Raw genomic sequence first — 26,742 nt, forward strand, 5'->3', positions numbered from 1 at the left:
TCTAGTGCTTCAGGGTTTTAAAAATCCTCTGCTAATTTATATATTATACATTTACTTAGTAGATCATTAATGGAGCACGCCATAATTTGATGTATAAGGGCGGATTTAGCAATTGTAAGTTTCTACAGATTCGAGGTTCAAATGCCAGATTGTGACTGCAGGTCTCTGGCCATTAAGTGACACTTCTAACAGCCTGATGGGGTAGTTTGAAATGCCCAAAATTTGCATTTTCACATGTTGTGACCATTTGAAATAATTAATGTGTAATATTATGAAATTTAACCTTACAAATGTACTATGGACATTTGTTATTTCGTAGTTTATTTATTTAAATGTTTTGCTGATTCTGGCTTGGATTAGGAGCTTTTGATGTTAGGCAGAAAGTTGGCGGTAACCCTGCCTTCTTTCTCAGTGGAGTATGAACAGTGCCTGCGGTGGGGCTGGGTCACATGTTGGTAACTCAGTTCATGGGGTGTCTCTATGGTCGTGTTGAACCTCTCAGACCCTGCCCTTTTGGAAGGTGGACACTCTCCAGAGCTTGGTGGATGGATGTTGAGGCCTACTTGGTCTAGCAGTTTTTATGTTTTTACTCAAATACAGCTAGATTTGATAGGATCCTGAGTTCTTGCAACAAAGCATTTCAGAATAAAATGCCTAACACCTGGATTGATTGCCTTCCATGATACTTGTACGTGTATCTTTGCAATACATTCTTCTTTGCCATATTTATATCAGGTTGCAGCTGAGTATACATGGTGGGGAAAAGGATATATAAATTGACAATGTGCTTTGTCGATGCTGCAGAGAGGTTTTAATGTTATCCTTGAAGTTATTGGAAGCTGGTGAACTTCTTTGCGAGCTGGAGTAATATGATCTCATTTTTTCATAGCTTCATAATTTTGCAGTCTCAAACTTTTCAATCTCTTGTTTGTGGGTGTCATTCTAGTCAAAAGCCCATACTCATGTCTTGATAGCGTTAAAGCCCTGGTTTGTGCATTTCAGTGTGGTACCTGGAGCAATGAACGGATGCTGTACATGAGCACAATGTAGAAATTAGTGTAGATTTGCATCAGATCATAGTCCTAGATTGTCTATTGCCCGAGCAAGATTTGTGTGAATTCCACCTCTTTCGGAAAGCATCACACTGAAATCTGCTTGGTCTTTCACTCTCAGAATTTCAGCCTTCACACCAATTAGACAAATGCACCTCCCCTTCATTCAGTGATGAATTTGTTTTAGGCCAGTGGTCAGCCAAATATGGATTCAGACACTGGCTGTGAACACTTTAAATTTGAGTAATTACAGAGCTAACAGATGGGCCAATGGGCTCCCTTCAATATTCAACAGTAAGTGTGACAGTGGAGATCCCTGCAGGACCCCATATTATATCTTTTTTCACTGATGACAAACCCATTATAATTTGTTAACCTATCTTTCATAAGAATCACTGCAACAATTTAAGGGCTATGCATATGAATGTGGCCCAATTTTTCAGTTGCCCAGCAGCGTTATGTGGTCCACCATCTCATTTGCTGCCAACAAGTGGAGAAAGATCAGGATTTCTGGCTGTCCGTGAAAAGAGAGGTAATTCGTTCTTCCCTAAAATTTACAACCAAAGTCTCTGATTGTCTCCCTATCCTGTCTATTGTGCAGAATGTTACTCACATTAATATTGGTTGAGCTCCATGATTGTGCTGATGAATTAATGGTTCTACAGGGTTTGAAATTAGCTGCATTCAGTTTGATACATTAGACGTCTACTAGATGTTTGAGATGACAAGGACCTGTAACCCTTAGAATCTACTTAATGTCCTCTCTGTCACTGCATAGGTATGGTCTGGTCAGTGGAATCCGTCCACAACTGGAAGAATTGTGCTGTTCCAGTCTCTCCTCTGCTTCAGTAATGCTCTGAAATGGTTGGAAAGGTAGCCCAGTTAGGTATAAATAGTGTTGCCCTCTGATCCAACTCCTACTCATATGTTCAGATATCATATGTATGTAGTAATATCTTCTTCTCATCTATACATTCTTTTTACAATCATGGCTGTGTGTAATATACACATCGGACCCATATGCTCTCCATGAACAAGCAATATTAGAGAACCCATTCAGACATGTACCATGTTCAGCTTTATAGTCTCCTTCATTTGCAAATGTGACTTCCAAAGCAATACGACATCAAGATGTTTGGATTTTGGATGTTATTGCTTTCATATACTTTTTCCAATTTTTCATACCGTTGACAAACAGTGACAACATTGTTTGGCTATCCACTTAATCATTGGGAGGTCATTTGTGCCAATTATCACTTGTTATCCTTCTAGAGAATTATGTAAGCCTCTGGGATCCAGATAAGTGCATTAGATACATGAGTGTACAAAACTGAGCAAGTATTGATATTATTGCATAAACGGCATAAACTCCCTCTACATAAACGGCATTGTGGATTTCCTGAAGCAAGTTCCGACGGACGCTCCATTACTAGATGGGAAGCGAGTCCCAGTACTTATGTTCGCGGACGACACTCTGCTGGTCTCGCGGACCCCTAGTGGTCTGCAAAAGACAATAAACGCTTTTGGAGAATTCTGCCGGATCCGGGGCCTAGAAATAAACACATCAAAGACAAAATTTATGAATCTAAATCCCTCCAAGAAATACAAGGGGAAAATGGTTCACAACGGGGCTTTCTGGGAAGAAGTGGATGCCTTCACCTATCTAGGCATCTCTCTGAACGCTAGCATGAATTGGAGATCTCACATGGACTTTGTAATGTTAAAATATCATCAGTTGGCAGGGGCAATAGCCAAGAAGCATAAAACTTCATTTACAAAACCAATACAGCCAACATTGGAGATCTACGGCATGAAAGTGCTGGGTGCATGCCTTTATGGGTCAGAACTTTGGGGTTTCACCAATTTGAATGCACTATCAGTGGCAGAAAATAAATTCCTGCGAGGCTTAATCGGGGTCCCACAGAGTACCCCCTCTACTCCTCTCCTTTATGATCTGGGGAGGAAAAGGATTGCGGACATGATTAGACTTCGCCCCCTCTTATATTGGAGGCGTATAAAAACTACCCCGGAGCTGAGTCACTATGCTGCTGCCTTATTGGATGTTGATAACTCTGATACCTTTCACAAAGTAGTTTGGTTAAAAGAAGTGAGGAAACTACTTCAAAAACTGCACCTTGAACACTTGTGGTCCGTAACTGACCCAGATGACTTTCCTTCAAAGAACACAATAAAAAAGCTATACTGGGAAATGATAAATAATGCCGCATTGGTCTCCAGCCAATCTCCCGCCTTGACATCCCAGTTCCTAGAGACAAAAACTTTCCCTATGTTTGAACAGTACTGGGATTTGATCTCCAAGCCTCTAGATAGGAAATTGTTTTTCCAGTTCAGAGTCGGCACTTTGCCCCTAAATGCTTTTACTGTCAAATGGTCCCCTGATAATGTTAGCACATGCTCTTATTGTAAATCCCATGTAGAAGACATTTTGCATTTTTTATTCGTATGTCCATTATACGCTGCCCCAAGGAGTAGGTGGCTGAAACCGGCATGTAAAAATCTGGGCACAAGGAGATGTGTTGAGGCCTTCAGGGTCCTGAAATCAAATTGTGCCCCTCAACTTGCAATTGCAGTGGCCAAATTCCTAGGATGGGCTTGGATAATACGCACGTGCACTTTAAAACCCCCATGAACTGCACGAACTACCCTTTGTCTGTGATGATACTTTTTAATGTGTAAATTTTAATGATTCTTATTCGACAGCAATGCACTAATGCATGTTATCTAATATGTTTTTTATTATTAGAGTAGTATTTATTATGTTTAGATAGGGATGAAAGCTTTTATGACAATGTTGTCGAATAAAGTATTTAAACTTGAAAACTTGATATTATTGCATGAAACTGTTATGAAAATATGCCAAGTTGTTAAACAAGTCATATGTATCTGACAAACTCTCCATAAGAGTAGGTTAACTTCGGATGGTTGTGTGAAATTTCTCTAGTAACAAACTCACCCATTCGCAATCCCCACCTTGTCACCTCCAGTTATCTTTTTGTTGGCCCCCTTGAGACATTAATGCATGTTTTATAAACCGCAGCTTGTAAGCTGGTACATTGAGTTTGATTTAAAACAACAATAGTAACCTGGTATAAGGAATATTTTAGCCAACTCTCTTTTCCAAACAAGACTAAGAATGATCTATAAATCTGAAAGGTGTAATAAATGTATGAATGAGTTGTTTTCTCTGATGACAGATCCCAACAAGTGTCCCAAGTCCTCCTAGAAACCAGTGGCTGCTTAAACATAAATAATGATATTAGGTTACATGAATCAAGATTGTGGGCCTCAATTGTAGTTTGGCTGAGCGGGAAGCACCATGGGAGCACTACTATCAATCAGTTGTGATCTTGCTATGCCAAACTCGTGATCACACCGTTCTGTTTAGAGTTGAGGGAAACACCAGGTTTACATCATACAAGTCTTCCCTGACTTTGCTGGTTTAAACCTTTACATGGTGGCTGGCAATGTTAAATAGTCCGCAAGAAAGCATTCTTATCGCCAGGTCATTTTTTGAAGAGTTGGTTTTCTTTAAAAAAAAGAAAGTTAGCCCAGCTGTAGCTTTAAACATGGCACCCGCTCTGTAAACCTTCAGCACAATAAAAGGAGCCACCATTGCAGCAGCTCACTTTACAGCATAGAGACCCCTGCCAGGCAATCAGGGCTGCCCAAAAAGTGCAGCCTGTCTTCACCAGGGTGGCAGAGGTCATAACCTCTGCACCCCTTGTAGACTAAATAACGCCTTATGCGTTTCTCACATACAGGGGTATTAGTTAATCATGGTATTTCATCTTATTCTGTGTATATATAAACTTCTTTATTCGGCTTATTCACAAAGAAAAACCATAAAAGAAACAATGAAAAATACCAATTACATTTTTACATGGGTATACAATTTTTTAAAAAAAGACAATAAATTCTAGGAAGTTCATACAAGAGACATGATAAAAGAGGAAAATTATTTAGAACCTTTTCATTTCGTCAAAAATAAAGCTTAGGGGATACTTATTATAAGTTTTGCCTATGTTTCATGATACATTTAAAAAAATTGAGAACAAGGTAGCAAACGGTTTCTGATTCAAGCATTTGAAGTCTGAGAAATGCCGGCCTACATTGTCTGAGACCCCAGCTCCTCAGTATAGGAAGTAGCCAGATTTTCCTATGTGGGTGATGGAATTTACAAAACATGATCACGTGCAAATTAGACTGGTTTGATTTTCCATCACAGGGGCAAGGAGGAAAAGTTAAATTCCATCCATTTTTCAAAGGGAACGCAACCAGTCTAAAAAATGTGTTCAGCCTAAGTCTTGTTAACGGCATTCTCTCATAAATTGTTACCTAAAGTGTTAAATAAGGGTGAATGCCATACGTAGTTTGTACCATGTTCGCATGGACTACTGCAGGTTTTGATGATTCAGATGCCAGTCTTAGAGTCTCCAGATGACGGAGAGCTAGTTGTTTAAGAGCTCTCTTCAGAAGGTCAGTTATAGACTCTGGTTCAAGGTAGTGTTTCTCGAGCCCAAGATCTTTGAGGAAATTTCTGACATATCAAAGCCATTTTACATTTGAAGACTTCTCAAGAGCCATTGTATCGGTTACAATGGACTGGGTCAGCGTATTTTTGTCCGATGTCCAAATGCGCCGCCACAGCATCAATGGTTGAATTTTGAGTAGGTCCTCTAGGTAGGGGATTCCTAGTTCTAGATGCGAGGCATAAATTGAAGTGTCTTTTGGGGTGGCTAGAAGGAATCTTGAAAAGGCATTTTCTGCTATCTGGAAGGAACTGGTGTCCGTGTGCCCCCAGACTCCAGCTCCATACAGTGCAATGGCCTGACATTTGGCATTATATATTTTCAATAGCTCCACAGGGGCCCTTCTTCCTAACCGCTGAGAAAAATGTGTTAAGGCCGCTATTGATCTTTTAAATAGATGGCATCTTGTCTCTACTGCTGGCTTCCATGTCAAGTGTTCATCTATCATGATACCAACGTACGGATACTGGGGAGTGACCTCGAGCTTTTGCTTGTCGATGTAGATCTCTTTTACTCCTTTTTCCCTGTTGCCTGATATCATGACAAAAGTTTTCTTGACATTCACCTGTAGGTCCAGGTCACCCATGAAGGTTGTATATCTATTCAGGGAGTTCTGGAGCTCGCGTGGAGTGCGAGCTAGGATGACAGCGTCGTCCGCGTAGAGCAGAGCGGGTATCAGGCACTGTTCTATACGCGGGAGGTCCTGGGCCCCCCTCAACATCCCCCCCTCCAGACCATTGGTGTAGAGAGAGAAAAGGAAGGGGGCCAGGACACATCCTTGCCTGACTCCGCGCTCTACTCCAAACGGTGCTGTCAACTCGCCATTCAGGCCAAAGCGTACTCTGGCCGAGGCTCCTGAATAGAGTCCCTCGGAAAATCTAGGAGGGGTGGTTCCACTCCCATATGGCTTAAGACTGTCCACAGTTTCGAGTGCGATAAGCAATCGAATGCTGCGGACAGGTCTACATAGACCATATATATCATGTTTTCCTTAGCCTGTGTATATTTACCCACTATTAAGCTAAGATTGAGGGCCTGTTCTACCGTTCCGAATCCCTCTCGGAAACCGAATTGGAGGTCAGAAATAATGCCTCGCTCCTCGCCCCACTGCTGGAGTCGCTCTAGGATTACTCTCCCTACAACTTTCCCGAGCAAGTCCAGCAATGAGATGGGGCGATAGCACTTTACATCTTGGCGGTCCCCTTTTTTAAATATGGGGACCATTATGGACTTGGTCCAGGAATTCAGAACTCCCTCATTTGCAGCGGCTGTGCATACTCTTGTGATTATGGGTGCCCAGAGGTCCGGGTTAGGTTTGAAGAAGTCCACTGGGACCCCGTCAGGGCCTGGGGCTTTCCCCGTTTTACTTGTTTGCAGAGCCGCTATGAGATCGGGTATATCGAAAAGGAGCGGAATTGGATATTGTACTTTTGGATGTAAATTGTTGGGGCCATCTCTGTAGTTGAGCTGTTTTTGAAGATCTTAGAGAAATGAGTGACCCATGTGTCTTCATCTATAGCTACTTCTATTCTGGGGGTATTATTATCAGTAAAATAAGGGGCTCTAACCGTTCGCCAGAAGGCCTCACTATTTTTTGAAACAGCACTCTTATGCAGATCATCCCAGAGTTTCTGTTTCAATTCTTTGGTTCTTAACTTACGTTCCCCAATGTATTGGCGTCTTAGAAGTTGAATCTGACCCATATCCCTGGGTTTGTTGTGTAGGGCGAGTTTTAGTTTAGTAAGTGCGGAAGTACAGTTGCGATTAAACCACCCTTTCTTGGCTAATTGTTTGGTCATAGGTCTGGAAAGTAGTTCCTTAATTTTCTCTAAAATTAGTTTAAAATGATTTAAGACTTCCTCATGACTTGATGAAAGGTCCAGACATTTTATTATGTTGGGATATGCCAGCTCGACCAATTTTTTGTTAATTTTTTCCCATTTAATTGTATAGCCATTCTGTTTGCCTATCTCTAGGCTGTTCTGGGCTAGGGTGTTTGCTATTTTTAAGTTTTGGGGCTTGTAATCTGATAGATAAGATTCATCGTCAATGCTGAGCGGTCACTTAATGAGTTGTCAATTACCTGAAAATCTTTGGCTATGTCTAATAGACCAGGAGACAGAAAAATAAAATCTACTGTCGTTTGGTGACCTCTTCCCACATAGGTTGGGATAAGGGAGTTTGAATCCGCGCTTGGACAGTTAGCAACTTGCAGATCCAAATCGGAAAGCACGTCATTTAGTGTGTTCCCTGCTTTACTGTGCATGAAATGCACTAATGGGGCCTCAAATTCATCCACTATCCCGCAGCGATGTAAGTTCGCTAGTGGACATGAATGAAGATTGAAGTCTCCTCCCCATAATAGATGGGTTGCCCCATGTCTGCATTTCCTTTGATAGAGTTGATTTAATCTCTCCTGTGCGCTTCTAAGAAGAATCAGAAATTGATCTTCCTCTAGATTGTTATAAAGATTGATCAGAAGGATAGTCTCCTTATTCGCAAAGGAAAGTGAGAGAATTTGGTAATTAATATCGAAATGGACGGGAAACACCTTTAAATGTTTCAAGGTGTTGACGATATACGTTATTAACTGTTATTCTGTGTAGCTTGGAGTGGTCTCTTCATCATATCCCATTTTAGCACATGAGGTCTGAGAACTCTGCTGTTTCTACATGGAGAAAAAGAGTATATTTATGCTGTTCAGTGCTTACCTTCTTTGCTGGTTGGGAGACTTAATAGTAGAGTTTGATATTTCTTACTTAGGAACATCTCATTATTGCCAGTTGTTCAGCTTCAGTTTTTGAAGTAATTGTGGCCACTGTCTTGGTTACTCTAACCTGATACTTTTACTTCTCCATTCTTCTTGGGTAGCAATTTCACTGCACTTGTTTGAAAATCCTGTTTCTGTTGGAAGTGGAGCATACAGGGCTGTACTTATTCTTCAGACCAATGTTATACTTTAGTGATTAGCACATTTCAGTGACAAAATAAATCATCCCGTCAAAAAGAATCTACTGTCCATGACGTTCCACCATAATTTAGTATCTTTTCACACGTCATTACTGTGCCAAGGCACATGGCCCCAATCAGCAAAGAGGGTAAGGATTTGGGCCTGCTCCCCTCTACTATAGTGAAGAAATTTGCACTGGGGTAATGGAATGCCTTTTTTTCTGCGCAGGGAAAACATTTTTTCTAGTGAAGAAGGCCCTTCTTTTACACCCTCATCAACCTTGGGGGTAATTAGTTCCACTTCCTATTGTGGAAAGGGAGTTACTGCAGCCCTTACCTTGAATAAATCTCAAATCAATTGCATGGTGGAAAGGCGACAGAGAGGAGTTTCAGAATACCCAAAACATGCATGCTTGTGGGTGTTGCCAAACTGTCAGGGAAAACCATGCTTTTGAGCACCAACTTACCACCCATGAGTGGGATTGAATATGCGCACTCGTAAATGCATATACACCTGCCAGGAATCCCTATGTAGATTCCTATGGGCATAGAAAAGCTAAACTTGATTGTCAAGTTAATTGTATGGCTACACTTACCTCTGCGAATCAGTCCCTGGATGTCTGGATGTCTGGATGTCTAGTGATCATATGAAGTGCTTTGGCCTTCTTGAGGGGGTCTCCTTTTGTGCTGTGTCTCATGATAAACATGTTTTGTTTACTTCTGCAGCCCCAAGAGGCGAGCTGTGAAGGGAAGTGCTCCAATAATGTTCATGCTTCATTTACATATTCCCAACAAAGAGGCAGAATCCAAGTGTACTAATGACCATGATGACATGTTGGTGAAGCCTTTGGAAACATTTACTTTTCTTCAGCTTGTGAACCTACATTAGGGCCAGTCCGAGATATATAAAAACCCCCAAATAAAATAAATAATGAATAGGAACTATCTCCTTCAGCTGTATTTACTTTCTGGCTGCCTATCACCTTACACTCTGCTTACTTTACGTGTCATACCATTAATTTGTTAATTAAAAATCAACAGCTGGTCCAGCTTGCACTGCTTTATTCCGACTGGCATCCTTAAGGGTCGCAACAGAAAACTGTTAATTTTTTTCTAACAGGTAAATTGCGTGGATGAATTATCCAAAGATAGTCGCATTATGGCTACGTCACTGTTAGCCTCCTGCCTGCTGCTTTCCAATTATACTTTGTTTTTTTTTACAGGCCCTGGCACTTTATATCACTGCAAGACATGCTCTGTCAATTGTTTATTTACAGCTTGGCTCTTATTATCACCGCAAGGCATGTTCTGTCAATTGTTTATTTACAGCTCAGATTTCCTCATGGTGGTTCTTGGCTCCATTTTAAACAGACTTTCCATTGTATGAACTTTGTCATGTTTCCCATTTTTGTGGTAAATCTCAAGCATGTACTTTGAATATGCAAATGCATTATTTACGGAAAAGACACAATGAGAAATTCTGTTGCTAGTAATGTTTTCTAAATTACACTTTCAGTCCTCACAAAGCAAAACGAAATCTAGGAATTCTCAGGTGCAAATCAAAGCTCACAAACTGTCACACTCAGAAATTAAGAACATCTTGAAACCTGTGGGAAGAAAGCTGTCAGGAAAGATCGCTAGCTGGTTGTATGACAGAACTGTGCATTCCTTTATAACGCGGGAAATCCAATGAATGCATCGGTACCACACGTTCCGGTTAGCACTGGACTTACCTAGGGAAGCGCTGCACTTTGGAATAGTATAATTCACTGTTCCAACTCCAGTCTGTGCAATAGTTGGGAATGTGTTCAACTTAAAATCCAACACCAGCCCAACAATGCATTCCCTAAAGCAAGTCATTGTAGCGACTTGTGTGCTAAAGGAACGCATGCTAACGATGCGTTTGTTGTAGTGTCTGCGTTGTAAGGGCACTGCATCGTTGTGACTGTGTGGTAAATGGTGTTTCCCTCACAAGCTACCTCATGGAAAGATCTGACTACAGCTGCACAAATCTCACTGGTCTTAGACATGGAACATCCGTATATACTTCTGTCATTAAATGATACAGTGTGTAGAGTGACCAACTGGCATTGGTGCAAATTCAGGACGGTGAGTGTAAAAATTCAGGACAAAGGGTCGAAATTCAGGACACAAATTCAGGACAGGAGGTCAAAATTCAGGACAAAACTTCAGGACAATTGGATACGTTTTACAGACACATCAGAGGTCGCGCAATAGTATAGAAGTAAACCCAGCCGTATCCAAACATATTCAACAATTTGCAAACCTATCCACCATGCATCCTTCCATCTATCATTTCACTCATCCATCCCTCCATCCACCCTTTCACTCATCCATCCATTATCCATCCATCCACGCTTTCACCCTATCCATCTGTACACTCATCCATCCACTCTTCCACCCATCCATCCATTCACTCATCCATCCAGCCATTTACCCTTTCACCCATCCAGCCATCCTTTCACTTACTCATCCATCCACTCACCCTTCACCCATTCACCCTTTTAGTCTTCCATCCATCCTCCCTTTCTCTCTCCATCAACCCTTTCACTTAGCCATCCTTCCTTCCATCCATCCACCCACTCATCCATCTACTAAATCCACTCATGAATCCATCCATTGACCCTATCACTCATCCATCCTTTCTCTCATCCATTTATCCGTTCACTCCTTCACTCATCTATTTATCCTTTTGTCCATCTACCCTCCCTTTCACTCACTCATCCATCCTTGCATCCACCCTTTCACTCATTCGTCCATCCATTCACCCTTGCATTTATCAATTCATCAACCCATCCATCATGTCACTCATCCATCCATCCACCCACTCACTCACCATCCACCTTTTCACTCATCCATGCTTTCACTCACCCATCCACCCTTTTACCCATCCAGCTACCCTTCCACCTATACATCCAGCTATTTCCCTTTTCTCTCTTCCATCCTTCCACTCACTCATCAATCCATCCATCCTCTCTCATTATCCATCTACTCAATCTTTCATTCATCCATTCACCCTTTCACTAATTCATCCAGCCATCCACCCATCCCTTCACTTACTCACTCGCCCACCTTTTCATATTAATTTTGAGCTGAGCCTTTTTGACAAGAGACCCATCAAGAACTTCACCTGCGCTGCAGGAGCCATTCTGGGACAGAAGCCACCCAGGGCAGAGACAAGATCCACCACCGTGGAGGGGGCGGGGGGGGGACAGGAGCCATCACAGGCGGCGGGGGGGGGGTGGGGTGGAGAGCCATCACTGGGGCAGGGAAGGAGCCATCGAAGGATGGGGAACAGGATCCACCAGGGTGGGCACAGGGGTGGGCATGCAGTGTTCTAGTATAATCTTGGTCCCTTTCAGGGTGGGGTATGGCTCCTCACTGCCTCCTGGTCAAGACAACGAGAAATCAGGCTCTTTCCAAAATGTTAGTTTTGCCATCCCTCACTGTGATGTACAGTACTTACAGGAGTACTCCAGGAGACTGATTGTCCTCCATACTTTGTTAATCTGTGTGGGTGCGATTGTGCCATTTCTTTATTTGATTAAATTGAGACTGCATATTTGAAGAACCGAGGTTTGTTCACAATGTAGTGACAATATTTAAGCTCTGTGAAGAGAACCAGTGCTGCGCCGTCGTGTAATCAGGGCCTGTTCTAGGATGTTTGGGGCCCTGGGCAGAAAGGAAATGTGTGAAATCGCAGAGACATGGCACATTCAGGGCTGTTTGCATCTGAATAGATGCCCCTGCTCCTGAAGCTGCAGCCCCTCCCTCTCCGTCACCTTCAAGCACCTCTTAACGGGTCATCAAGGGCTGAAGGTGTGAGGGTTGCCATCCCGCTGTGTCTCTCCACTAATGTTGGTTTCTGGGCTTTGGAACAGAGTCAAGAAGGGAGGTGGGTGGAAGCTGTGCCGGCTGTAGGGTAATGCGACCGGTGCCTGGGGTTAAAATTACGGACAAATGGCGTCCGTTAAAGAATCCTTCACGGACAACGGACAGACGGCCGAAATTACGGACTGTCCGTGAAATTTACGGACGGTTGGTCACCCTAACAGTGTGAATGGAAGGCAAATACGCTTGGTTAGGAGAGTTTATGTGATTTAAATCATGTGTCAATAAATGCTTGGACTCCACAAGCTGAACACATGACATTTTGTCTTCATCAATAACACTGCAAACTACACTCCAGCTGCTGATTCATTTACTAAGCCCTGGATTTAACTTGGAACAGTTCAAGCATGACCTGAATGTGTACAATCAACGAAACAATGATTCAGGGGGTGAAAAATCTATCGCACTTAATCTGAATTAGGCTAAAGAAACATTCTCTATGATTCACACAATTCTTCTAATCCTAGACCTGCAGCAAGCATTTTTCAGAAGTATATTTGCAGTTCCTACGAGTTAAACGACCTGGTTTCCTTACGTTAAATAGTCTATATAATGTTCTGAAGAGGAATTGTTTAGGTAGAGGCATGATAGAAAATTGGCCAAAGAAGGAAGGGAAAAAAACGCCTGTGCAAACAAGCCTTCCCAAAGTTTTTCTAGGACTTAGGTCCAAGTATTATTTACAGCCTTAGAGTTAAGTAGGTCGTCTGTTTTATGAATGCTATGATAATTACATTTCTTGGGATCACTGCAGGGCGACCTTGCTGCATTCACCAATCAGATCAATCAGTATACTCCTAACATATATTCCTTAATCACTGCTATAGTATATTACATAAAGGAACCCTCCCCTGTGTCAGGGTACTGCCTCCATAAAAGTAAATAAGAAATATTGTCCTTCCTCATGTCATCCGTGCCCACTATTCTAGATACCACAACTAGATGATAGATGGAGTGCTGAAACCTTTCAACCACTCACACCCAGTCACAGATCTGGGTTTAATCCATCGTTCTTTTGCTCACTATGCCACTGTATTTTCGACCCAGCAATATGCAGATCAGTCTTGACCCTGTTCCTCATTGGAACAGCCCAGCCCAAACTGCAAGGCCAGGTCCTCCCTTGGCAGGAAACAAGCATCTTAGGACCGGTTTTAGGGTTTCACCCCTCATCAGCCAGCCTAGCTTGAATCCATTGGCAGAGCGAGCAAGCAACTGACATCTGGGCATCTCATGGCCCCTTAGGGCGAACATAGCAAACACAAGATGATGGATGGAGTGTTGAAACTTTTCAACCACTCACCCCCAGTCACAGATCTTGTTTTAATCCATCATTCTTATGCTCACTATGCCACACCAGTTTGGACGCTGCCATATGCAAATCAGTCTTGATCCTGTTCCTCATGGGAACAGTCCAACCTGAACTGCCAGGCTAGGTCCTCCCTGGACCAAAAACAAGGTCCGGACCAACCCTATTACCACACTCTGCAGCACCCTCATCTACAGGCCCCCAGGCCTGACCACCCTTCCCCTATTCCATCATAGACCTCATCCCACCCCAGGCCATCACATTCACCGACTACATCATACTCGGAGACCTCAACATCCACCTGGACAACCCCAGCAACCAGGAAACTGCCTCCCTCCTGGAGAACCTCATTATTATTATTAAGCTGTTTTATAGCGCGCACAATTACTCCGGAGTATCCTGGCGCGGAAAGAGGGGAACAGTAGACGCAGAGCATAGATCAGCAAACATACTAGACAGCTATTCTAAACAGGTGAGTCTTCAGCGCTTTTTTAAAAGCAGTGAATTCGTCAATGCAACGCAGAGCCGCAGGGAGGGCGTTCCATGCGCGCGCGGCCTTTACTGTCACAGAGTGGCCTCCCAGCCGGACACGCTGGAAGCGCGGGACCAGCAGCAGATGTTGTGCTGCTGAGCGTAAATCTCTGTTAGGGAAGTACCGTGTGAAACGTTTCATCAGATAGGCAGGGCCACGCCCATTGATGGCTTTATGGGCCAGAGTCAGAATTTTGAAGGTAATTCGATGCTGTACCGGCAGCCAATGCAGGCTCTCCAGATAACTTCTAACACTGATCCGCCTGGAGATATTCCCCAAAAGTCTGGCGGTGGCGTTTTGAATAATCTGGAGCCGCCCTATCAAATAGGCCGGTGAGCCACAGAACAGGGCATTGGCGTAGTCCAGGCGCGAGAGAATTAACGCTCTCGCGACTGACTCGCAGGCCGGGGCAGGCAAATAAGGGAAACATTTTCCAAGAGACTTCAGAGTCCCAAAGCAGCTACCAGTGAGCCTCTTGATGTGCCCCTCAAAGCGAAGGTCTTCCCCAAACCAGACCCCAAGGTTTTTTGCCAAGGTGTTAGAGGCACATGGTGCAGGAAAGCCCACCGGCCACAGTAGGGATCGAAAATCAGGGGGGAACTGGCCATAGAGCAAGATTTCGGTCTTGTCCTCGTTACACTTCAATTGAGCAGACGCTAACCAATTGAAGACTGAGGACAGACAGTTCTGAATCTGCTCAGTGTCCAGCGCCTCTCCAGGCCAGGTAAACAACAGCTGCGTGTCGTCCGCGTAGGCTATAACTTTGGCTCCCAGATGTTCTGCTAGTTCAATCAGAGGTGTCAAATATATATTAAAGAGCAAAGGGCTCAAAGTCGAGCCCTGTGGGACTCCTGTCACGAGTGGTCTCGCCGATGAGGAGTAAGGGGGGAGCCAAATCTGTTGGGATCTAGCCGACAGAAATGAGCTCAGCCAATCTAATGCAAGACCTCCAATGCCAATGTCGGCAAGCCTGGTCTGGAGGCGTTGGTGGGGAACCGTGTCAAACGCGGCAGAGAGGTCCAATAAAATTAGAGCCGCTCTGCCGCCACCATCCAAACACTCTCTGACCGCCTCCGAGATTTCCACAAGAGCCGATTCAGTGCTGTAGGCAGCACGGAACCCGGACTGTGCCTCATGAAGAGCTCCGGAGCTTTCCACAAACTTGTTAAGCTGCTGAAAGGCCAGTTTCTCTCCAATTTTTGCCAAAGCAGGAAGCAGCGATATCGGACGGTAGTTAGTCAGAACCGCCGGGTCAGCGCCAGCCTTTTTAAGGAGGGGCAGAAGTTTGGCTTGTTTCCACTCAGAAGGCAGGCTGGCTGATTTAAATGAAAGGCCGACTAAGTGTGATACCTCCTGAACAACTACGTCGGCAACAGCCGCTAACACTCTTGCTGGACAAGGGTCCGATGGTGACCCGGATTTCAAAGATTTAATCACAGCAAGAGTGTCGGTAGTTGAAGGAGGGGCAAACTCCGTCAACCAAGCCGCTGGAGCCCTCAGAGGAATCAGGTGTGTTAAGGCATTTGAGGGAATAATAACGGCAAAGTTGGACTGAATAGCCGCGATCTTATCCTCAAAAAACCCAGACAAACTCTCACACCAATCTTTAGAAGCTGGAACTGTCCGCTCCTCCGCACAAGGGGACAGAAAGCTGTTAACAATTGAGAAGATCTCTCGGCTGTTGTTATTGGCTTTGGCGATCCGATTGGCGTAATAGATGCCCTTTGCCTTTTTAATACTGGCGTAATAGGATCTCTGTTCTTTTCGCAGTATTTCCTTGGCCAAAGGGCAATAAGATCGACATCAACATCAAACTCATGCAGCTAGTCACTGCATCAAAACACACAGCCGGACACACGCTTGCACACTCGATCCCGTCTTCTCCGTCAGCAGGAATATCAGCTACATCCACACCACCGAACTCTCCTGGACTGACCACCAATGCGTACACTTCGCCTTCGACACACCCACCGCACACCATCATCATGACTGCCCCCGAGCCGCAGCTTGATCAAGGCAACTGAAAAACTCCTCGTCAACTCCCTCAGGGCAACCACTTGGCCAACGCCCACAAATGCCAATATCAAAGCAGGCAAACTCCACCAATGGATCTCCAACTGCACCGACACACTGGAACCCTTCAGGAGAAGACCAGACAAACAATGCTCCAAGGTAGCTATCTGGTTCACAACTCCAGACGTGCCTGCAGATGCATCGAGAAGAAATGGAGGAGCAACCAACCCCCAAAAACTCACGCAACTTTCAAATCCACCATCAACGTACATCACCTCCTCCTGAAAACCACCAGCAAAATGCCCCTCCAAAACAGGATCAACACCAATGCACACAACAGCAAAGACCTCTTCGCCATTGTCAAGGAGTTTGCCAGGTTCAGCAGCCAGACCACAGATGTTCCCCCCTCCCAAGACCTCTGCTACAAACTAGGCACCTTCTTCCACAACAAGATAAGGAAGATCAAGAAGACTTACAACAGCTTTGACACCCTAGACCCTGCCGACACGCTCGCCACCATCACATACAACAAGGCCACCCCTCACCACCACAGATGACATCTGCTCCCTCCTTAACTGGGGAGAGACCGCAGCCCTCATCCTACTAGACCTATTGGCCACCTTCAACACTTTCTCCCATCACACCCTAATCACCAGACTCCACAATACCAGGATCAGTGACATGGCTCTGGACTGGATTTACTCCTTCTTCAACGGCTTGGCCCAGCGAGTCAGAAAACCACCTTTCCTCTCAGAACCCACAGAGATCAACTGTAGAGTCCCTCAGGGCTCCTCCCTGAACCACACCCTCCTCATCGTCTACATGGCCCCCCTCGCGGCCTTTGCCAGAAGCCACAGACTCAACATCATCTCCTATGCCAACGACACCCAGCTGATGCTTTCCTTCACCAATGAACCCTCGACTGCCAAAACCAACTTCCACAATGGAATGAAGGCCATCGCTACATGGATAAAAGACAGCTGCCTCAAGCTCAACTCAGACAAGAAGTTCTTATGCTGGGACCCACCACGTCAGACTAGGATGACTCCAAGCTGGGCGCTCTCCCCACCCAGACGGACCACGCAGGCAACATTGGCATCATACTGGATTCTTCGCTAACAATGAACCACCAAATCCACACAGTTTCCTCAGCCTGCTTTCACATGCTCCGCCTGCCCTGAAAGACATTCAGATGGATCCCCACAGAATCCAGAAGGTCACCCACGCACTCATCACCAGCAAACTCGACTACAGCAACACACTCTACGCCAGTGCCACCCAGAAACGGCTCAAGAAACTACAGAAGAGTCAAAACCTCTATGCCAGACTGATCCTCGTCATCCCCCGCTGCAGCCACATCATGCAACACCTCCGACAAATCCACTGGCTCCCAGTCAACAAGAGAGTCACTTTCAAGCTCCTCATTCACGCCTAAAAGGCCCTACACGACAAAGGATCAACATACCTGAACAACTGCCTCACCTTCCTCATACCCAACTCCGATCACCCCAACTCGCCCTCGCCTCCATCCCCAGGATCTAAAAGACCAGAACTGGAGGAAGATCATTCTCCTAACTCACCGCCAAGACTTGTACCACCCTGCCCCTGCACCTCAGGCAAGCAGCAACACTGACCCAATTAATGAAGGACCTCAAGACCTGGCTCTTCGAATGATCCTCCACAGAGTCAGTTTAGCACTGCCCCCCCCCCCCCCCCCTCCACCCCAGCGCCTTGAGACCCTTACAGGTGAGTAATTGCACTTTACAAGCCCTTGAGTGATTGAGATACGACATTAGCATTATCTATTGTTGAATACATAGCAAAAACCAAGCTTAGCAGGCTCGAATCTTTCTCAGGCATGCATGTGAAGAAGATGGTGGCAAAAAAATAAGGGCGCAGACACTGCAGGATTGTATCTTTATTCTAATGGTCTTTCACTGAGTCACACAGCCTACACATGAGGGGCTAGCTGCCTCATGACGTGCCTCCTCTTTGTCCCCTTGGGTCAAACCCCACCTTCTGGCCCTTTCCTCCCTGCCCAGGAGATTCCAGCGGCTGGGTAGCTGGACTGCTGACTTGCTCTGCTTTTTGTCCTTTAAAAGCAGTAGTATTAATTATCGTTGAATACAAAGCAAAACCCCAGCATGGGCATACAATGAAATGTCCAAGTTTTGGCCTCCACCACTTCCGGACTGCTTTTTACTAAGGAATTGCTCATTGATTGAGCCTTCCTAAAAGTAATACAAGGGGATCTAGTGGTCTGGCTGCTCAAAACGGAGTCACTACGCACCAAAGCCCAGTTCTTATTAATGATTCTATGCAGGGCTTTGTGTTGTAGGTTGTATGTGAGGATCAATCTCGTGGGGAGCTCAATCTGTGTGTTGTCGGGTTTGTTGCATTTTTAGAGTGCTTGTAGTTGATCTAAATGGTCAGTCTTTTTCATAGCGCTAGTGAGCATTTTTCAGGATAGCCCCTGTCCAGGAACCTGTACTTACTCTGCAATTGGGCCACTATGCACTCACTCCCCCACATGCATCAATGTAGGATTTTGCATTTCTTAAATAGCGAAAATTAAGGAATCGCTATTTAGGAAATGCAAAATCCTATGCATCAAGAAATCCTAAAAGTTTTTAGGATTTCTTAATTTTCGGAAATTGCGATTCCTTAATTGCGAAGTGCAATTAAGGAATGGCATTACATTGATTCCTATGGGCCTAGAGGCCCATAGGAATCAATGCCGTTTTGCATTTCTTTTGTTTTGCACTCGCAATTTGTTGATGCATTTCAAGGGTGCAGAGGGGGGTCCAAAGGACCCCCCCCTGCACCCCTGAAATGTATTTTCAAGTGCATGTTTCACACACGCATGTCCTAAGGACATGTGTGTCTGTAACATGCATGTTTCAAAAATGCATTTTTTTGCTTTTTTTTAAATTTTCGCAAATTAACACGAGGGTCAACCTCGTGTTAATTTGCACCTCCTATTCTAGAATTCGCATTTTTTTTAAAAATCATGCATTGCATTTAAGGAATCGCACACATGCGATTCCTTAAATGCAAACGCATTTTTTAGAAGTGCAAAAAATTCCTAAAAGTTTCATGCATCGCAAAATGTGATTTTGGAATCGCAAACGGCCGAACTTTCCGATTCGCACCGTTTGCGATTACAAAATCCTTTGATGCATGTGGGGGACTGTCCTTACTGCATACTCTGAGGATGCGGAGCATCTCTCCATAAGGGATGCTATTAATCAAGTATGCAGGGTGATGGCTAGTGGCATGTAAAACTGTGTTTCCAGCAGTTGTTTTTCTATGCAATCCTGTTTCCATCTTGTTATTAAAAATGAAAATTTCTACATCCAGAAATCACATAGTCTCTCTACTCATCTGCGCTGTGAAACTGAGATTCAAGTTGTTACTCTACAAATTTCTGAGCACTCTCATCGGTTACCTTCCAGACAAAAATAAATGTTATCAATATATCTATACCAACATAAAACTTGATTTAACAGAGTTTCTTCATATTCAAACCTCAGGACCTGTTCCTTCCAGAGCCCCATATGCAGACAGGAATAACTGGGAGAGAAACAGGCCCCCATTGCTACACCTCTGATTTGATTAAAAATCTGGTTGTTGAATAAAAAGAAATTATTTTCAAGGCAGGTTACAATCATGGTAGATAACATTTTGTTGCGCTTCTGCATGACATCAGGTCTGGTATTCAGGTAGTGTTCTACTGTTTTAACACCGTCATGATGATTGATACTCTTATATAATGTTGTTACATCCAGCGATATCAATAAACACTCTTCTTCCTACTGAACTCCACTCAATTTTGTCCTGTATAATAGAGGGGAGTTTTTTACATGATTTTGCAGGAAGAAATCTACATAGCGTGACGTGTTCTCCAGTAAACCCCCATAGGCAGATATAATGGGCCTGCCTGCGGGTTTCGATGTGCATTTATTAACTTTCGGGATAAAATAAATTGCTGGAATTTTTGGATGGTCATTTAAAAAAAAAAATCAATTTATCATTGGACAGCAAGCCTGCCGATTTCCATGCCACCAGTTCGTTGTAAAATTCATAGTGTGCGCGGTCACCATTTTTATATTACTTCGTTTGTAACAAACCCTATCATTCAGTTGATTTAGTGCTTCCTCGATATACATTTCATGCGGCCATAGTACAATGTTGCTCCCTTTATCAGACTGGCGAATTATAATCTTCTTCTCTGCTTGGAGTTTTTTCACCAGCTTGTAATAAGCATTGTTCTGTTTGTAATACTTTCTTGCTGAGTGTGATATTTTGTAGTAGAGAGATGTTAACTCCGTTGTGACCTTCTCATTAAACAGATCCATATTGTCTCTCAGCATGATTGGGCAAAAGGTTGGTTGGCTTAAATGGGATGTGCAATGGTGTTCTTATCTCTGGTTCATCATAGTAGGGTGTTTGTGCACTCATGGCACTTTCCACATGCAATTCTTCTACATCCCTGAGTCATCAGTGATTGGTAGTTGTGCATCAGCTTGTTTATCTTTGGAACTCCTCGTAACGCGTGATATTTGCGCAGCTTTAATTTGCGCACAAATTTGTATAAATCAATCCTTGTGTTAGCATAACCGAAATTTGCCTGCGGGCTAAAAGACAGTCCTAGCAATGGTGGTATAGTTTTTTCATCGCTCAGTTTCATGTCAGTTAAGTTAACTATTGTGTTGGATTTTCTACTGTTAGCCTATATATAGATATATGTGTGTGTGTGTGTGTGTGTGTGTGTGGGCGTGGGCGTGGGTGTGTGTGTGTGTGTGTATATATATATATGTATGTGTGTGTGTAAAACTGAGTGACCCCATTAGGATAGATAGGGAGGTCCACCAGGGTTGCGTGCTGGCTCCGACCCTCTTTTCACCCTTTATTAATGGAGTTGTACAGCACCTTGCTAAAAGTCTCAACGACCCTGGGGGGGGGCAAGGTGAAAACTTTACTCTTTGCCGATGACACTCTGATAGTCTCCAAAACCCCTAGTGGCTTGCAACATCTTTTAAACCACTTTGAGTCTTTTTGTGCCCTGAGAAGCCTCGAGTGTACCCCTCGAAGACCAAACTTCTAATGCTGAAACCCCATAGATCCTATAAGGACAAGCTGCTTCTGAATGGGACCCCTCTCAAGAGAGTAAGCAGGTTTGACTACTTGGGCATCACACTGTCTGAAGATTTGACTTGGAAACATCATGTCAAGAGGGGTGACCTTCAGCACAGGAGAATCACAGGGGCCTTAATCAAAGAGCATAAGACCTCATTGAGTAAGCCAATAGCTGCTCCCCTTTGCATTTACAATCACAAGATAGCGGGTGCAACTTTATACGGGGCCGAACTCAGGGGGGTTTGACAAATTAGATGCTTTACTCACGACAGAAAACACATTTCTAAGATGTTTATGCTCACTCCCCCAAAGAACTCCCCTCCATCAAATGAGATTAGACATGGACCAATCAATCAATCAATCATGACATTTGTATAGTGCGCTACTCACCCGGAAGGCTCTCAAGGCGCTGGGGGAGAGGAGTCCGTTACTGCTCGAAAAGCCAGGTCTTGAGTTGCTTCCTGAAGGAGAGATGGTCCTGGGTTAGCCGAAGGTGGATGGGGAGGGAGTTCCATGTCTTGGCTGCCATGTAGGAGAAGGATCTTCCTCCGGCGGTGGCTCTGTGGATGCGTGGAACGGCAGCGAGGGCGAGGCTGGTTAAATGTAGCTGGCGGGTGGGCGTGTAGAAGGTCAGGCGGTGGTTGTGGTACTTGGGGCCCAGGTCGTGGAGGGCCTTGTGTGCGTGGGTGAGGAGTCTAAACGCGATCCTCTTGCTGACGGGGAGCCAGTGCAGGTCTCTCAGGTGGCCGGATATGTGGCTGTGTCGGGGGATTTCCAGAATGAGTCGTGCGGAGGCGTTCTGGATGCGTTGGAGTATTTTCTGAAGTTTGGCTGTGGTTCCAGCGGAGAGGGTGTTTCCGTAGTTCAGATGGCTGGTGACGAGTGCCTGGGTGACCGTCTTCCTGGTTTCGGTGGGGATCCATCAGAAGATCTTTCGGAGCATGCGCAGGGTGTTGAAGCATGATGATGAGACGGCGTTGACTTGTCTGGTCATCGAGAGGGAGGAGTCCAGGATGAAGCCCAGGTTGCGTGCATGGTCCGTTGGCTTGGGAGTGGTGCCCAGGGTGGGGGGCCACCAGGAGTCGTCCCAGGCGAAGGGCGATGATCCCAGGATGAGGACTTCCGTCTTGTCTGAGTTCAGTTTCAGGCGGCTGTTCTTCATCCACTCAGCGACGTCTTTCATCCCTTCGTGTAGGCTGGTTCTGGCGGCTGGGGGGTCGTTGGTGAGGGAGAGGATCAGCTGGGTGTCGTCGGCGTAGGAGATGATGTTGAGGTTGTGTTGGCGTGCGATGGCTGCGAGGGGGCTCATGTAGACGTTGAAGAGGGTGGGGCTGAGCGATGATCCCTGTGGCACGCCGCAGATGACTTCGGTGGCCTCGGATCTGAACGGGGGGAGGCGGACGCTCTGGGTTCTTCCGGCAAGGAACGAGATGATCCACTCCAGTGCCTTCTCTTGGATTCCGATGTTGCTGAGGCGCTGCACTAGGGTGCGGTGGCAGACAGTGTTGAACGCTGCGGAGAGGTCCAGGAGGATGAGGGCCGCGGTCTCCCTGTGGTCGAGCAGGGATCTGATGTCGTCAGTGGCTGCGATGAGGGCGGTCTCGGTGCTGTGGTTGGCTCGGAAACCGGACTGCGAGTAGTCGAGGGATCCGTTCGTCTCGAGGAAGGCGGCCAGCTGTCTGTTGACGGTCTTCTCGATGACTTTGGCAGGAAAAGGGAGGAGCGAGATGGGGCGGAAGTTCTTGAGGTCGGTGGGGCCCGCTGTAGGTTTCTTCAGGAGGGCATTGAGCTCGGCGTGCTTCCAGCTTTCCGGGAAGGTGGCAGTGTTGAAGGAGGCGTTGATGATGTCCCGGAGTTGGGGTGCGATGATGGAGTCTGCTTTGTTGAAGCCGTAGTGGGGGAAGGGGTCGGTTGGAGATCTGGAGTGGATGGTGTTCATCGTGCGGGTGGTGTCTTCAGTGCTGATCGGGGTTCAGGCACAGAGGGTGGTGGTGGGGGTGTTGGTTCGGTGGTTGGGTGCGTGGTTGGTGCGCCGAAGCTGTTGTGTATTTCGGCAATCTGGCGGTGGAAGAACGAGGCAAGTGAGTCGCAGAAGTCTTGCGAGGGGGTGATGTCATTGTTTCCGGTGCTGGGGTTGGAGAGCTCTCTGACGATGCTGAAGAGTTCCTTGCTGTTGTGGGCGTTGTTATCCAGTCGTTCTTTGAATGCTGTCTTCTTGGTGGTGCGGATAAGCTGGTGGTGTTTGCGGGTGGCGTGCTTGAGGGCAGTCATGTTGTCTGTGGTCTGGTCGTTGCGCCAGGCTTTATCGAGGGAGCGGCAGTTCCTGTTGGAGTTCTTAAGTTCTTCGGTACACCAAGGGGCTTTCTTGCTGCTGTGTCTGCTGGGAGGGGACTTCGGTGGTGCGAGGACGTCTGCGCATTTGGTGATCCACTCTATTGAGGCTCGCCGCTTTGGGGAAGTTTTCGACTTGGCCCAACTCAAACAATGGGTGGTTTCTCCAACTCATGTTGGTGGTCACCTTCTGGACCTAGTTTGCTCTAATTTCCCCATCAAGGCACTAAGTTCAGAGAAAGTGACGTGGTCTGATCATGATCTGATTAGGTTTTCATGAGAGGTGGAGGATGTAGGCAGATCAGCTTCTGCACTGCCCATTAGCCACCCCCAGAAGATCAATGTGGCTGCCTTCGGCCAGGCTCTATCTAGAGCCCGCCCGACACGAATCCCTGAGATAAGCGAGGCGGTTAGCGGCTTCAATGGGTGGGTGCTGCAGGCGGCTGATGCCTCTATGAAACACACTACTATGTCAAGGCTCCACCGCACCCCTTCTCAACCCTGGTTCTCACCCGAGTTGAGGGTGTTGAAACTGGGGTGTAAAAAGCTAGAGCGAGCATGGAGACTCGAGTGCAGTCTGGAGGCAAAGGCCGCCCTGCGCACAGCCCAAAAGGACTACTATACCGCTATTAAGATAGCCAAAGGCAGCTATTATGCAGGGAGAATCGCCAGTGCAGAAAATAACAGCAGAGAGATCTTCTCTATTGTTAAAAGCTTTTTATCCCCTGTGGCTGATACATCCATACTACCTTCCTCCATTCAATGGTGCAAGGTACTGTCTGACTTTTTTATTAATAAAATAGCTAAGATCCAGAAGGACCTGCTTTCTGCGCTGCCAGTGGCTACCTTAGCGGTGGGTTCCTCCCCTATGCCATGTCACTGCGATATTCAGCAGTTTACGGACTTCTCTGTAGCTGCTGAATGTGATATATTGCCACTTCTTCAGCCCCTCAAATCGGGCTCACCTTCAGACCCTTGCCCTGCCCGGGTACTCTCCGAAGTGGCCAGTACAGTTTGCAGTGAGGTCACCCAGATAGTGAATCTTTCTCTATCCTCAGCAACAGTTCCCACAGGTTGGAAGCAGGCAAAGCTTTTGCCACTCTTAAAAAAACCAGGGCTGGATGCCGCTGTTCCAGGGAACTATCGTCCTATATCCCTTTTGCCAGCATTGGCCAAAATCTGTGAGAAAGTGCTTTTTCGTCAACTTGAGAACTTTGTTGAGACCTCCAATGCCCTCCATCCAGCTCAATCAGGTTTCAGGGCGGCTTACAGCACGGAGACAGCCCTGGTCGAAATGGCGGAGGCAATCCGGGAATGTTTGGACCGTGGTGGCAGAGCGGTCCTGATTCTTCTGGACCTCTCTGCCGCGTTCGACACCGTTCCCTACGAGTTCCTCCTTGCCAGGCTGTCTGCGATTGGCATTGGTGGTTGTGCCCTGGCCTGGCTGTCATCATTCTTAACAGATAGGACACAACAGGTCTGGATGCCGCCCCATGCATCTGAGCCTAAACCACTCCTCACGGGGGTCCCTCAGGGCTCAACTCTTAGTCCCTTACTGTTCAATATTTACATCACTCCCCTGGTTTACCTAGCGGAACAGTATGGGGCTAAGATCATTGGGTATGCCGATGACACACAACTGCTGTTTACCTGGCCGGACGACCAACTGGATACCACAGCAGTCCAGCTCTCTTTGTCCTCAGTCTTTCGCTGGTTGACTATGGCCCAGCTGAAATGTAATGAGGACAAATCTGAGGTCCTCTTCTATGGTTATTTTCCTTCCAGCTTTAAAAACTCACTGTGGCCCCCGAACATTCCTAGCCCCAAAGTGATGGGTGGCCCCCCAAAAAATCTGGGTATTTGGTTTGGGGAGGACCTAAGATTTGAGGACCACATAAAGAAACTATCAGGGACATGCTTTGCTACTCTGAGAACACTACGAAAAATTTTCCCATTACTCCCTAGAGAAGCAAAAGAGACTGTTGCCCGAGCTCTCATCTTGGCAAGACTGGACTACTCGAACGCTCTGTTTAGCGGTATACCTGCTTATCTGGTCAAACGCTTGCAGGTTATCCAGAACGCCGCTGTCCGCCTCTTGTTCAGTGTTCCAAGATGGAAGAGTGTTCGCTCTCACATGCGCAGCCTTCATTGGCTGCCAGTGTCTCAGTGCATCTTGTTTAAATCCCTAGTGCTCTCGTTTAGAGCAATTCACGATCAAGGGCCAGCCTATCTGAAGAAACGGTTTACCCTCTATGCCCCTGCACGAGCTCTCAGATCATCCTCCTTGTTCAAGATGACTCTTCATCGCTTCAAGCAATCCAGACTAGGGGGTCAGTCCATAGCCGTGGTTGCTGCCCGGGCCTGGAACGCCCTTCCCCTCCACCTGCGCTCCATTCAGTGCGTAGGCCAGTTTAAGAAATGTTTGAAAACCCATTTATTCACCAGTGCGGCATAGGCTGATCTCTGCTTTGTCTTCTCTGCCTTTCTCCATCGCGCCAGGATACTCCCAAGTAATAGAGCGCGCTATAAAATGGTTTATACATACATACATACACTGTGTGAGGTTGCTGGCTGCTTCGTTGGGGTACGTTGTGCTGGTGGGAGGGTTCTGGCTGAGGGAGGTGGTGAGCTGGTCGGCGGTGATCTTGTTCCAGCTCCTGCGAGGAACCTGTTGCGGGTGGTGGTGGGACGTGTATCTTCTGAAGCTGAAGTGGACGCATCTGTGATCCGTCCAATGGAGTCCGGTGGAGTGGCTGAAGGTGATGTACTTGCTGGAGGAGAAGACTGGGTCAAGCGTGTGGCCGGCGTAGTGGGTGGGGGTGTTCACCAGTTGCTTGAGTCCGAGGTTGAGGAGGTTGTCCAGCAGGGTGGTGGCGTTGCTGTCCTTGTTGTTCTCCAGGTGGAAGTTGATGTCCCCTAGGAGGATGTAGTCAGCAGAGGGGTGGGCGTGCGGGCTGATGA

The sequence above is a fragment of the Lissotriton vulgaris genome, chromosome 6 (assembly GCF_964263255.1).
Source record: "Lissotriton vulgaris chromosome 6, aLisVul1.2, whole genome shotgun sequence".
NCBI classification, from domain to species: domain Eukaryota; kingdom Metazoa; phylum Chordata; class Amphibia; order Caudata; family Salamandridae; genus Lissotriton; species Lissotriton vulgaris.